Consider the following 13,186-nt stretch of genomic DNA (forward strand, 5'->3'; position numbering starts at 1 on the left):
CACTTGGCAGGACCGTGTCCCGCACACTGACATCCTCCACCGCACGGAGTCCATCAGTATAGAGGCAGCACTAGCCCTGAGGCAACTCCGATGGGTTGGTCATGTCATCCGGATGCCTGGATGCTGCTTGCCTCGTCAGGTGCTTTATGGACAGATTTTGTCAGCAAACAGGAAGCCCGGTGGCCCAAAGCTGCGGTACAAAGACCAGCTGAAACAGACCCTGAAGAGATGCAACATCAAACCCAGTGATCTGGAGTCAGTTGCAGCTCATCGGCCATTTTGGCGTTCTTTATGCCACGAAGGGGTCTCACAGCTTGAGGAGAGACTGACTGAAATGGGCATGACCAGTAAACCTGCCTGGCCTTGCCTTGCTGGGAGCTCCAGTTGGTCCGGCCTCTCGGCTCTCTTCCACTTCTCTCCTGCATCCAATCTCTGGATACAACATCCTGAGAAAACCACCTAATCTGCCTCCCGTATTCCTCCTCTGACTCCTGGGATGTATTTCCCCACAGTTTAACCTTGAGCTGATAAACCTTAGATTCTCTAGTGCAGATATAAAACTACTGCATTGAAATTTGCTTTGCCTCCCTCTCGTCCAGATTTTCCATTCTATTTTAACTTTTTAACTTTTAACTTTAACCTCTGGTGGATAAATAAAGCATTACATTTGAATTGATCTGGGCCCCTCTGGTGGCCAGTGAAACAAATTTAACAAAAATTGATCAAGAGCTTCCCTCTAGTGGAAGACTAAGGGCATTGCATGTTTGACACTGAGATAATAAAGGTGAATGGCCAGGGATCCCATTGAATGAATGTAACATCACAACTAAATACCAAAGGACCAGGTACCATTCAGAATGATATTAATAAACATAAAATAATAAATCTATAATATACAATAAAATAATAATTAAATAAATAATAAAAGAGATAATTGTAATAGCAAAGTGTAGTGCCTTTATCATTCATAGTGATGTGTACATAATTCACCTGCATAGAGATGTTAGTCACAGCATTACCATACAGCGTTTATTCAGGTTATGTTGTTACTAGTGTTTTGGTCTATGTGTTTAATGTGTTACGGTCCCTCTAAGTACGGTGACGTTTTTGGAGTCAGTTAGTTCTGTGATGGGAAGTGCAAGCTTCTTAACGTTTAGTTTCAGTTAACTGGTGGATTTAATAAAGGGACACACACTTCTGTGTCCGTAACGTGAGAAGTTGTCGGCTCGTCTATTTTCACGACTTCCACACCTTCATTTATAACTCCTTTGGCTTTGGTTATAATCTTAATTGGAAATTTCTCCGTGGATACTGTACATTAATGTTTTTATTTTTAATAACTATGTTTGTTTTTTGTTGCAGTTATTTTCAATAATCATTTTTAAAAACCTACAACAATGGCAGAGGACACATGAATGGAAAACAGAATAAAAAACATCTCACTGTACGACTTGGATCTGCTTCATTCTGGGTGAGATGTCAATAATGTTGTACACCTCATATATGACCTTATACTATATATACTATTGCACATGATTGGACGTTTTCATCCTGCCATCATTGTCACATGACTGTACACATCAATGATCAATACATGACTGTGACATCACTGTTGTCTGCGGCAGTTTCCAGACTTATCAGGTGAAATCACAGCTAAAAACCCTGTAAGATGTGTTTTATTACAGTCATCATTCTCTTATTCACTATTTTGTAATTTAAAGTAATTAAAAATCTGCTTTCTTTTTTTTCTATGACATCATCACTGTTATGAAGTAAAAACTAAACCAAAAAACCCCAAATAATATGGTCATTAATTCCATTGAAGAAGATATAATGTCATCAAGTTATGATGTCATTAATTCCATTGAAGAATATATGATGTCATCAAGTTATGATGTCATTAATTCCATTGAAGAATATATGATGTCATCAATTCCATTAACATTCCATTCCATCAACAAGCTTGTAACAGAGTTTATAAATAGAACTCCTTCTTACTAGTTCTCATCACATCTTTTGACAATGCCACGCAGACGCAGACAGAGCTCTCGCCCCGTCCGCAGGCGCCGGAGAGTCCGTAGGACCCGCGTCGCCCGCAGACGCAGGAGAGTTGTCCGACGCAGACGCTGAAGGTCAACAGATGATGGAGGGAATCCTGAATGAATCATTTGAAAAAGGAAAGAAATAACACAAAAACAAACCCAAACCCTGATCTTAGTCCCATTATTGACTAACATGACCTTCCAGTACGTAAATATGTGTAGCAGGTATATAAGACGGTAGCTAAACTGAAGTGACCTGTAAAGAGTGAATGTGAGGTAGGACACTAGAACTTACTGTCTCTAGTCTCTTTAACCACAGAGGGACTAAAACTCTCAACCTTCTTATCCAAAGTCAGATGCCTTGTCCTTTAGGACGTGTGGTCCACCAATGGTTCTGTTTCTCATTCCAGCATGTCACACCTCTAAAGGTCTTACTGTTTTGATGTCTGAGACGAGGTAAGTGAGAGGTTGTGGAGGCCCTGTGGCTTAGTTGGTCAAAGCACCTGTCTAGTAAACAGGAGATCCTGGGTTCAAATCCCAGCAGAGCCTCTAGACTCATCTGTCTTTGGATGAGAAAAAGATGATAGATGTCTCATTCATTCATGGTTCAACCATGGTGGTGAAATGGAAAAATGACATGTAGCTTAAAAATAAGAAAGGCACATTGAATGTTTCTAAACCAAAGTTAATTCACACATTCAAGTTCTTCTAAGAGATGTGGACTGCTTGAGAGGGAGGTAATGTCTGGTTCTTCTCCTTTTAGTCACTTTAATGCTTTGCTGTTCTTCACTTGTGCCACAAGGTGGGGTATTCCTCCAATTCTTCTTGACCAAATGTGTATTTCTTTACGTGTTGTTTCTGACAGTCAGTTACTTTCCAAGTTTGACCTCACTTAAAAAGGTCTCTACTTGGTTTGGGAGACTGTGCATGTAATTCAAGATGTTGTAAACCAGGCCTGGATCAAACATGCACATACATACATACGTACATACGTACATGCAAAAAAGAAACACTCACCACGAAGGCCGGTTAGCTCAGAATGTCAGATTCTGGTGCTAATAACCCCAAGGTCATGGGGTCAGTCCCCATACTGGCCAAACTGTTTACCACTGAAACTCTGGTTATTGTTGAAAGTTTCAGATTATAAAAATTGTATTTTGACCTGTCCAGGGGTCTGTCTCTCACCTGAAAATTAGCTGGGATAGGCTCCAGCAGACCCCTGTGACCCTGCAAAGAATGTAGCGGGTAAAGATAATGGATGGATGTACCATCAAGTACTTTCAGTACGAATCAGTTAGCTGGGCTAGAGCTGTGGTGGTTGAATGAAACTCTCTGTATGCATGCTGTGAACTTGTGATCAGATTATTTATGATCAAATAATTTTGGATTGGATTAAAAACTATCTTTTCTAATCATTTGCTTAAGACAGGAAGTATGCTTATTGGACGGCTGTTAGCATCTGTGAAGTTAGATTTATTGTCCTTTGGTATTGGAATTATCTTAGCCTCTTTCCAAATTCTTGATCAAACCCCGTTAGTAAAACATCTATTAAAGATGTGACAAATGGGAGTTGATATGTAAGCTGCAGCAAGTCGTAGCAGTTTACCATCTAGGTTGTCTGTTCCAGCAGGTTTTTCAATTGGCAGAGATAGTAATAGTTTATTTATGTCAGGGATAGCAAACAAAGTCAAACTTACAGTTCTTATGTGGTAACCGTGACCACTCAGATCTTACAGGTTTTTGAACGCGCTTATGGCACTCTAACAAATAAGCGCTTTTACAGTATTGTCATCAACAAATCAATCGCTTGCATTCAACTCTCACGCACAACGTTCTATACCGATTCTACAAATTAAACCTTTTGCAATTTTTCCTTATTGTTTTTTAAATCCAGCAGGTGTGCCTGATGCCTTTTACTCCAACAAAGCCACCTCCCACGCCTGTGCTCCAGGAAGACTCTCACTGACACTGAGTCCAGTTGAATAAAGCTTTTGTTGCACATCATCAGCTGTTGTGCCAACGACAGTCCAGTCAGTGATCCAGTCAGATTTCACAGTTTCAAGCTTCCTCCTTCAGACCGGGATGCAATGAAGACGGCAGACATCTGAGAGCACCAGGGCAGATCTTGTAACAGAGTCAGACAGTATGCATCATCTTTTACACTCAGTAGAATTACATGCAGCTCAACAAGCAGTATGCTAGTTATTGCATATTGGGCTGGCAGTGTGAACACAGCTATAGAGACCAATGCATGTGTAAGGGACTCAGAAAATGTGTTTTAATATAAAACAGTTGCCCCCCCCCATTTTTGTTTTTGGTTTTGGTTGTTTTGTTGAGAGCTGAACTGGCTGGACGGACTCGCATATGGCGGGAAGTTACCCTTCCAAGTCAGTAGATGGCGCTCGAGCGCTGCTGTGGGTCATACCGAGAGAAGAATTCCACAAGCCAACGGAGCGCCAGAAATAAAATGGCGTTGGCTTTGTGAAGAAGTTAACCCGTTGTTTCTCTCATTATTAATCCACAGGTACGTAAAGTTACAGTTTAGTTGGTTATCTTTCACATTGAATGGTTTATTCATTTGGAAACGGGAGCTTATATTGTTTAAATGTGAGCTTATATGGTTTAAATGTGAGTTTATATTGAAACGTGAGATTATATTGTTTAAATGTGAGCTTATATTCTTTAAATGTGAGTTTATATTGAAACGTGAGATTATATTGTTTAAATGTGAGTTTATATTCTTTAAATGTGAGTTTATATTGAAACGTGAGCTTATATTGTTTAAATGTGAGCTTATATCCTTTAAATGTGAGTTTATATTGTGTAAATGTGAGTTTATATTGTTTAAATGTGAGTTTATATTGTTTAAATGTGAGTTTATATTGTTTAAATATGTGTTTTAGTCATGGGACAAAGCCAGTTTATTACTTTTTGTGAATTATTTATTTTATTTTGCACATTTTCATTTAATTTACTTTTGATGAACATTATTTACTGATTGAATAAGAGAAATAAAATGGCGTTGGCTTTGTGAAGACGTTAACCCGTTGTTTCTCTCATTATTAATCCACAGTGATATCCATCCTGTGAATTACATGAACCGGTCCAGATACCCCTAGATCTGGAGCCGGTTACATTTGGGGGCTCGTCCGGGATTGGATTCTGATACTACATCACTGCGAGTGTGTGCTTATTGTGACAACGTGATTCTGCGCTGAACGCTTCAGGGAAGGCTGCTGTGAGTGCGTCATCCAGAGAGCAAGAACAGCAGGTGTTACATCACGATGACCACGGTACCTCCACGGCGAGTGCTGATCGTCCAGATCCAAAAAAGACTTTCTGATTTGAGTCTCACCCAGTTGCAGACTGTTGCCAGTTCGATTGATGACGGCACACAGACTGAAAATGTCGAAAACCTAACTGAACCAGAACTTTATGACCTGATAGTCGAGTACATTCGAGGTGACAAGTTGAGAGCGCTCGAAGATCAAGGCTTGAGTCAACTCCTCCATTTGGAAGACCTGCTCACTGACCTGCGATACAACCCAGATGCTGGTGGAACTGCAGGAGGTGACACAGCGCCTCGTTGGGTAGAGAAATCACCAGCCCAGCAGCTTGAAGACACTTCACCAACTGCCGATTTGGACAAACAATCAACAGCAACCACCCGAGGTAAAGACATTGTTGCCCACCCACACACCACCTACAGTGACCTTTCCACCAAAACTTTCATGGAGGACAGAGACACCTACGCACCAGCCAACGACCTTACCACATCGATGCCGGCCAAATCCAGCCTCGCGGCCACAGGTGGTGCACCTTCGGGTAGGATGAGTACTTCCTCCACTGATCAAGTGATGAAATTGACTGATGTAGCTGCTCTGTTGCCACGTAGAGAGTTTAAGTTGCATGGAGGTCAAATCTCTGATGTTGGTTCAGATATGTCATACAGTTGTCTTTGTAGACAGATTGATGATGGGTTACAAGAGGGTTACAGTGAATCTGAGGTTATGAGAACAGTACTTAAAATCACTAAACCTGGTACATTCAGGGATATGTTAACGAGTAGAGATGATCTTACAGTTGATGGTTTAAAGAGGTTTCTCCGCTCCCACATTAGGGACAAAAATGCCACTGAGCTCTTCCAAGAGTTGAGCAGCGCCAGACAGCAAGACAGAGAGAGCCCGCAGCAGTTTCTCTACAGAGTTATGGGTTTAAAGCAGAGAGTTCTTTTTGAGTCACAACAATCTGATGCAGGTTTTACTTATGAAAGGAAGCTGGTCCAGGGTACTTTTCTTCACACCCTCTACCAAGGGTTAAATGAAAGAAATAGTCATGTTAGACGCGACCTTAAGCCCTTCCTCGCAGACAAACAGGTCAGTGATGATCTCCTCTTAGAACAGATCACTAAATCCACGAGTGAGGAGGAAGGGAGGTTAAAGCGTCTGAGCACAGGAGTTAAAAGCAGACCAGTAACTGTGAGTGCAGCCCAACATGACGGTACTGACCAGTCTAACCTGACCATACAGACTAAAGTTGACAGTGAGTTACAAGCCAATCGTGCTGCTATTAACGAGCTGACTGCACAAGTGTCCTCGCTAACGAAGCACCTGGCCCAGATGGTAAAACCTAGTGAAAGCACGACAGCTGGAGGTCTTAAGGCGCCCATCACTCATCCCCAGCCACCATCCACTCAGATAAGGGGCAGGTGTAATGACTGTGTACAAAGTGGCAATGTGAATTGCCCCCACTGCTTTAATTGCGGCCAGGCGGGACACAGAGCCATTGGCTGCCTGCAGAAAAAGTTGTCGGGAAACGGGAAGAGGTTACTGGAAAGGGGCAGCCAGTGACCTCCCACAGTGAGAAGCCCTGTGTGAAGACCAAAGCCGTAAAGGACTTTCAGTCCAACACACCACGTCATCCAATTACAAAAACACGGGTGGCCCAGCTTATTGGGAAGCGTTGTATGGTTTCCTGCTCAGTCAATGGCGTTCCGCACCGAATGCTGCTAGATTCAGGGGCAATGGTGACGATGGTGGGTAGAGCGTGGCTTGAGGAAGCACTACCTAATGTTGAAATTCAGCCGCTTGATTCTTTACTTGATCAACGCTTCCTTGAAATATCTGCAGCTAATGGTACTGAAGTCCCGTATGATGGATGGGCTGAATTAGATCTCCAGATCGGTAGCACTAATCAGGGACAGGTGACTATTAAAGTGCCAGCTCTGGTCAGTCAAAGTTGTACTTGTTCTTTACTAGGTAGTAATGTCATTGTAGAGATCATTAAAGAAAATAAAGAACAGGGTGGTTTACATCAGTGATTCTTAACCATAGGGCCGCGGCCCAAGTGTGGGCCATCTAGTGGGCCGCGAAAAAAATTCAGTTTTGTACATGTGGGCCGCGGGGGCCGCGGGACTGCATAGCAACTCCCAACCAAATGAGGAGAAGAAGACCCTCAGCTAGCTCTAGGTGTAATAGTAAGAGAAATGGTGTGTATTTACAGAGTAAATCCTTCATTTTGCACAGAGGAGGTTTAGATCCGCCAGGATCAGGGATCGATTACTTGGGTCTGCGCCCAGAGCGAGCGAGCGCGGCGTGATCATTTATCCTGACGCGTCCCCGCGGCCGGGGAGGTCGGTGCCGCTCGGGCGGTGGGCTCCATCGTTACTGCTGAAGGATTGTACATGTAGATGTGTCTGCTGGACTGGACTGTTGTTGGGCTCGCAAAAGCATCGGAAAGTGACTCTGCTGCAGCGGCCAGAGAGCTGCGGGTTCTGCCCGGCCGTCTCAGCTGATCAGGCTCGGATGAAATCCGACACGCGCAGTCCTGACAACTTATTAATGTAAATAAAACTTAGTAAGTAATTAGCTTGACTCTTACAGAGATGAGAAGCCTAACAAGTGGAAAGGGAAGTTCAACCCGGAATGGACAGATTCATCCTGTTCAGTCTTCCCACTGGGACAAAACCAGTGTCTCATACGTTCAGAGACCGTGGCGTTCAAAGTGCGAAAGTGAAACGCCACTGAAACAAAACACAAAGTTTTTCATCAAACATATCCACTCAAGTCTGAACTGAAGTCACAGACAATAAGCTGACCATCTTAAACATGTTTGGGTCCACATACAGCTGTGAAGCAGCTTTCTCCACAATGAACATAATTAAAACTAAATATCGTTCCAGGTTCATCAATGAGCACCTTCTCATGTGCATGAGAACCTGACACCATCCAGCCCAGATTTAAAGTCCTGGCAGGAGAAATTAGAGCTCAGTTCTCTCACTGAACGACAGAAAGTGAGGGCATAAGATTAAGGGGAAGAAAGAAAAACTGCAAAACTTTTAAATTGCTAAAATGTGTTTATATTAATTTATTATAAAAATGTGTTGAGACAATTAACAAAGAAAAGGGGAAATTCAAACTGCTGGTAAAGAAATAAAATAAGATAGCATTTGAAAAATAAAATAAAATCTTATTTATTTATTTTATTTTTAAGAGAAAAAAATGTGTAATTGAAGTTACACATGTTAATGGGCAAATATGTACTTTTTTAATATAACAGTCAGATGCAGATGTTGATACAACTATGAGGCTACTTGAATATATATATATATATATATATATATATATATATATATATATATATATATATATATATATATATATATACTTATTATGATGTTCTGGACCTTCGCTGCTATACAGTGTTAATATTTAACGGGCCTCGGGCCACTCTGTACTGAAAAAATTGGGCCCCAAGGTCAGAAAGGTTAAGAACCCCTGGTTTACATGATATTACTGCAATCTTAAAAGAGGCTTTGAGTGTTTCAGAGAGCACAGTAGAAACACTAGTTTCAGTCCTCACGATAATGTCAGCTGATGAGACATCATCCCAGTGCAAGGTGAAAGTTGGAAAGAAAGGCATAACCATCCCTGCGGGACAAATTTGTGAAGTTAGGTGCATGGTCAGGGGTTGGCCAGGGGGTGGTACATTGTTGTTTGAGCCCAGTCCAGAGAATAAGTGCCCAGAGGGGTTAGAGCTCTTTTCAGCACTTGTAGACGTTCCTAGTGGGTCATCAAAATGTGCTAAAATTCCTATCCAAAACCCCACCAAACATGATATCTATCTAACACAGCGAACAGTTCTTGGCACCGTGGTGGAGGTTATGGAGGTAAAACCAGTTAAGTGTCCTCCTTGGAGACCTGATTCTACGTCCCCACCATCTGCCCAAGCATGCTCAGTTCAGTTAAGTACAGACAAACAGACTGATGCAGAAAAAAGGAAAGATGGGGACACAGAACCACAAACAGCAAAATGTAAATGGCATCCCCCTGTTGACTTATCACATCTCAGTGAAGACGAACAGCAGATAGCCAAAGACATGTTGTTCAGTGAGTCAGAGGTGTTTGCAAAGGATGACACAGACATAGGTTGCATCCCAAACCTGCAACTAAAGATCCACTTAACAGACGAAATACCAGTTCAAAAGTCCTACATTGCCATTCCGAAGCCTCTTTACAGAGAAGTAAAGGAATATGTGCAAAAACTGCTCGACCATGGATGGATCAGAAAATCCACATCACCATATTCGTCCTCTGTGGTCTGTGTTAGAAAAAAAGACATGAGTTTACGATTATGTGTTGACTTTCGTGGAGTGAACAGTAAAACAGTCCCTGATCGCCACCCCCTTCCCCGCATACAGAACCTGCTGGATAATCTTGGGGGCTACTCATGGTTCTCCATACTCGACCAAGGTAGTGCATACCACCAGGGCTTTGTCGATGAGTCTTCCAGACATCTGACGGCTTTTAGCACTCCTTGGGGGCTGTATGAGTGGAACCGCCTCCCATTTGGCCTGACCAACGCCCCAGCAGCCTTTCAGAGATGCATGGAGGGTGTCCTTGATGGTCTGAGGGATGAATGTTGTTCCCCATATTTGGACGACATACTCTGTTTTTCCAAAACATTCCAGGAACATGTTGCAGATCTTAGAAGGGTTTTCCGTCGCTTGCAGGAGCATGGTGTTAAGCTACGCCCAAAAAAGTGTGAGCTATTCAGGCGTCAAGTTAGATATGTTGGGCGCCTAGTCACAAGTGAGGGGGTTCGGATAGATCCTAAAGATCTAGAGGCAGTGCTCCAGTTGAAGGAGAGACAACCAAAAAATGTTGGGGAGGTTCGTGCTCTTCTAGGGTTCTTGGGGTACTATCGATCGTTCATTCAGGACTTCTCCCGGATAGCCCGACCGTTGTTTAAACTCCAAGAGAGTCCTGTGGCGTGCGATGAAAAACCTATGACACCTCGGACCACCAAAACCACTCAAAAAAACAATAAATCTGGCCAGGTGCCATCTCGGACACCCGTCCAATGGACTCCCGAACATAGTGCTATAGTATCTCGCCTTGTTGACATGTTGACCAACCCACCCATTTTGGCCTACCCTAACTTTAATTTGCCGTTCACATTACACACCGACGCATCTAAAGATGGCCTAGGGGCGGTGCTTTATCAGGAACAGGGGAGTAAGCTACGTGTTATCGCTTACGGTTCGAGGACGCTCACGCCGGCTGAAAAAAATTATCACCTTCATTCAAGCAAGCTTGAATTCCTCGCATTAAAATGGGCAATTTGCGATAAGTTTAGGGATTATCTTTACTATGCGCCCACGTTTACTGTTTATACAGACAATAATCCCTTGACTTATGTTTTGTCCACGGCCAAATTGAATGCAGTCGGCCACCGCTGGGTTGGCGAGTTAGCTGATTTTCATTTCAATATCAGATACCGGCCAGGCAAGGCGAATATTGATGCTGACCACCTGTCGCGTTATCCAATGAGGCTCCATGAGCACATTCAGGAGTATACGGAGGTTATGCCCCCCGATGTTGTCTCCGCCATATGGCAGGGGGACAAGGCGATGAGAGATGAAGATGTGCCATGGTTGGCAGCATTGCAGCTGGGTACCAGTGACGACAACTCACCTTCCATTAGTACACCTCTGTTCACTCCAGAGGACATACAGTCCGCCCAGGAAGGGGATACATCTATCTGTGAGGTGATGAAACTGAAACGGGAGGGATGGAAACCTAATAATAAAGACAAGAGACAAATGGGACCAGAAACACGGAGACTGATACATGAGTGGAGCAGACTCAGGTTGGACAAGGACATTCTGTACAGGCAGACAGGACAACATAAACAACTTGTTCTCCCCAGCACACTTAAGTCGACTGTGCTCAAACATCTGCATAATGACATGGGGCATTAGGGGGCAGATAAAGTAATTCACCTGGCGAGACAGAGGTTTTACTGGCCCTTCATGCAGCGAGAAATTGAAGACTATGTTATTAGTCAGTGCGCGTGCATTAAGCAGAAACGACCCACCATCTCAGAGAAAGCACCGATGGGTTCGATTACAACAAGTGCCCCTTTTGAACTCATCTCTGTGGACTACTTGCACCTCGAACCGAGTAAAGGAGGTTACGAATACATTTTAGTACTTGTAGATCACTTTACTTGTTTCGCGCAAGCTTATCCAACTAAGAACAAATCAGGCAAAACAGCAGCTGAGAAAATTTTCTCTGACTTTATCCCGCGCTTCGGGTACCCCCAAAAATTACATCATGATCAGGGCCGGGAGTTTGAAAACACCTTATTCCAACGACTCCAACAGCTGGCGGGGATTAGCCATTCTCGAACAACCCCCTATCATCCACAGGGGAACCCTGTTGAGCGCCTGAACAGAACCCTTCTCCAGATGCTCCGCACACTGCAGGAGGAGAAGAAAGTAGAATGGAAAGACCACCTTCCCCATATAGTCCATGCTTATAATGTTACCAAACACGAAGCAACAGGCTATTCACCTTTCTTCCTCCTTTTTGGCAGAGCCCCGCGGTTGCCTATCGATTTGTTGTTTAATCTGGAACCTGAGCAGCAGTCGCAGACTGGACAGGAATATGCTAGAAAATGGGCTTCTCGGATGCAGGAGGCATATAAGATTGCCTCAGACAATAGCAAAAACAGCTCCCTGAAAGGAAAAGAACGCTATGATCGAGGTGTTAAGGGGATCGCGTTGCAACCTGGTGATCATGTTCTCATCAGAAACTTGTCTGAGAGGGGTGGCCCGGGAAAACTTTGCGCGTACTGGGAAAACAAGATTCACCGTGTTATCGAGAGACTGGGAGATGGGCCTGTATACAGAGTTCAAGCTGATACAGGAGACCGAACCCTTCGAGTACTGCACCGTAATCTCCTCCTACCTGTGAACGACCTACCATTGGAACATAATGAAAAGACCAGTCATACACACAAGACACGAACTAGACAGAGGAACCCTCACACACACACACAAATGGCTGAACAAGATGCCAGTGACTCTGCTGAGGAGGAGGAGGAGAATTATTCATATAGCTTCCGACACTTACCTGTGTATGGCAGGGGAGCAGTCAAACCGCGACCACCTCCACTGGAGCCACACAGTCGGCTGAGTGCTGTGGCACCTGAATACCAACCCAGGGGTCAAGACCCCAACCAGCAACAAAATGAACCTGTTGTGATGCCAGAATTGGTACATGCACCGACAGAAGCTCAGGTGCCCTCATTGGAGGAATCTCAGGAACTATTACAGCAAAATGATGCTGGGGCTTATGAGAGTATGGAGGAGTGCAGGGCTACTGAACAGATCTCAGAGTCAGAGGAGGAACTGTCGTTGAGACGGTCTACTCGAGCAGCAAAACCCAGAGCTGTGTTCACATATGAACATTTAGGGCAGCCCACTTACCAACCATGGGTCCCGGGAGCACATGGGATGTTTGCATGTGTGCCTTACCCCATCCCGGCTTATCCAGCAACCCCTGGAGCCTGTTACTTCCCCCCCCCAAGCAGTGTGGACGCGTTAGGTACATGACATAGACTGGACTGGCCAAACGACTTTTCGAGTTTTTTATGAGGCAGTTCCCAGACTATGTTGCTTTTTCTCATTTGACTATTGGACATTCTGTTAGTTTCGCTGTTGATGTCCGGAGACATCTTTTGAAGCGGGGGAGAGTGTAAGGGACTCAGAAAATGTGTTTTAATATAAAACAGTTGCCCCCCCCCCCATTTTTGTTTTTGGTTTTGGTTGTTTTGTTGAGAGCTGAACTGGCTGGACG

The 13,186-nt window shown here is 43.8% G+C and overlaps 1 non-coding gene across 1 annotated transcript; it reads left to right on the forward strand.

The window, feature by feature from the left end:
- Window positions 1-2,517: 2,517 nt before the first annotated feature.
- Window positions 2,518-2,591, forward strand: trnat-agu (transfer RNA threonine (anticodon AGU)). The gene has a single exon. It is a non-coding gene; the product is annotated as a tRNA-Thr (tRNA).
- Window positions 2,592-13,186: the final 10,595 nt, after the last annotated feature.

The sequence above is a fragment of the Cololabis saira genome, chromosome 11 (assembly GCF_033807715.1).
Source record: "Cololabis saira isolate AMF1-May2022 chromosome 11, fColSai1.1, whole genome shotgun sequence".
Lineage (NCBI taxonomy): Eukaryota > Metazoa > Chordata > Actinopteri > Beloniformes > Belonidae > Cololabis > Cololabis saira.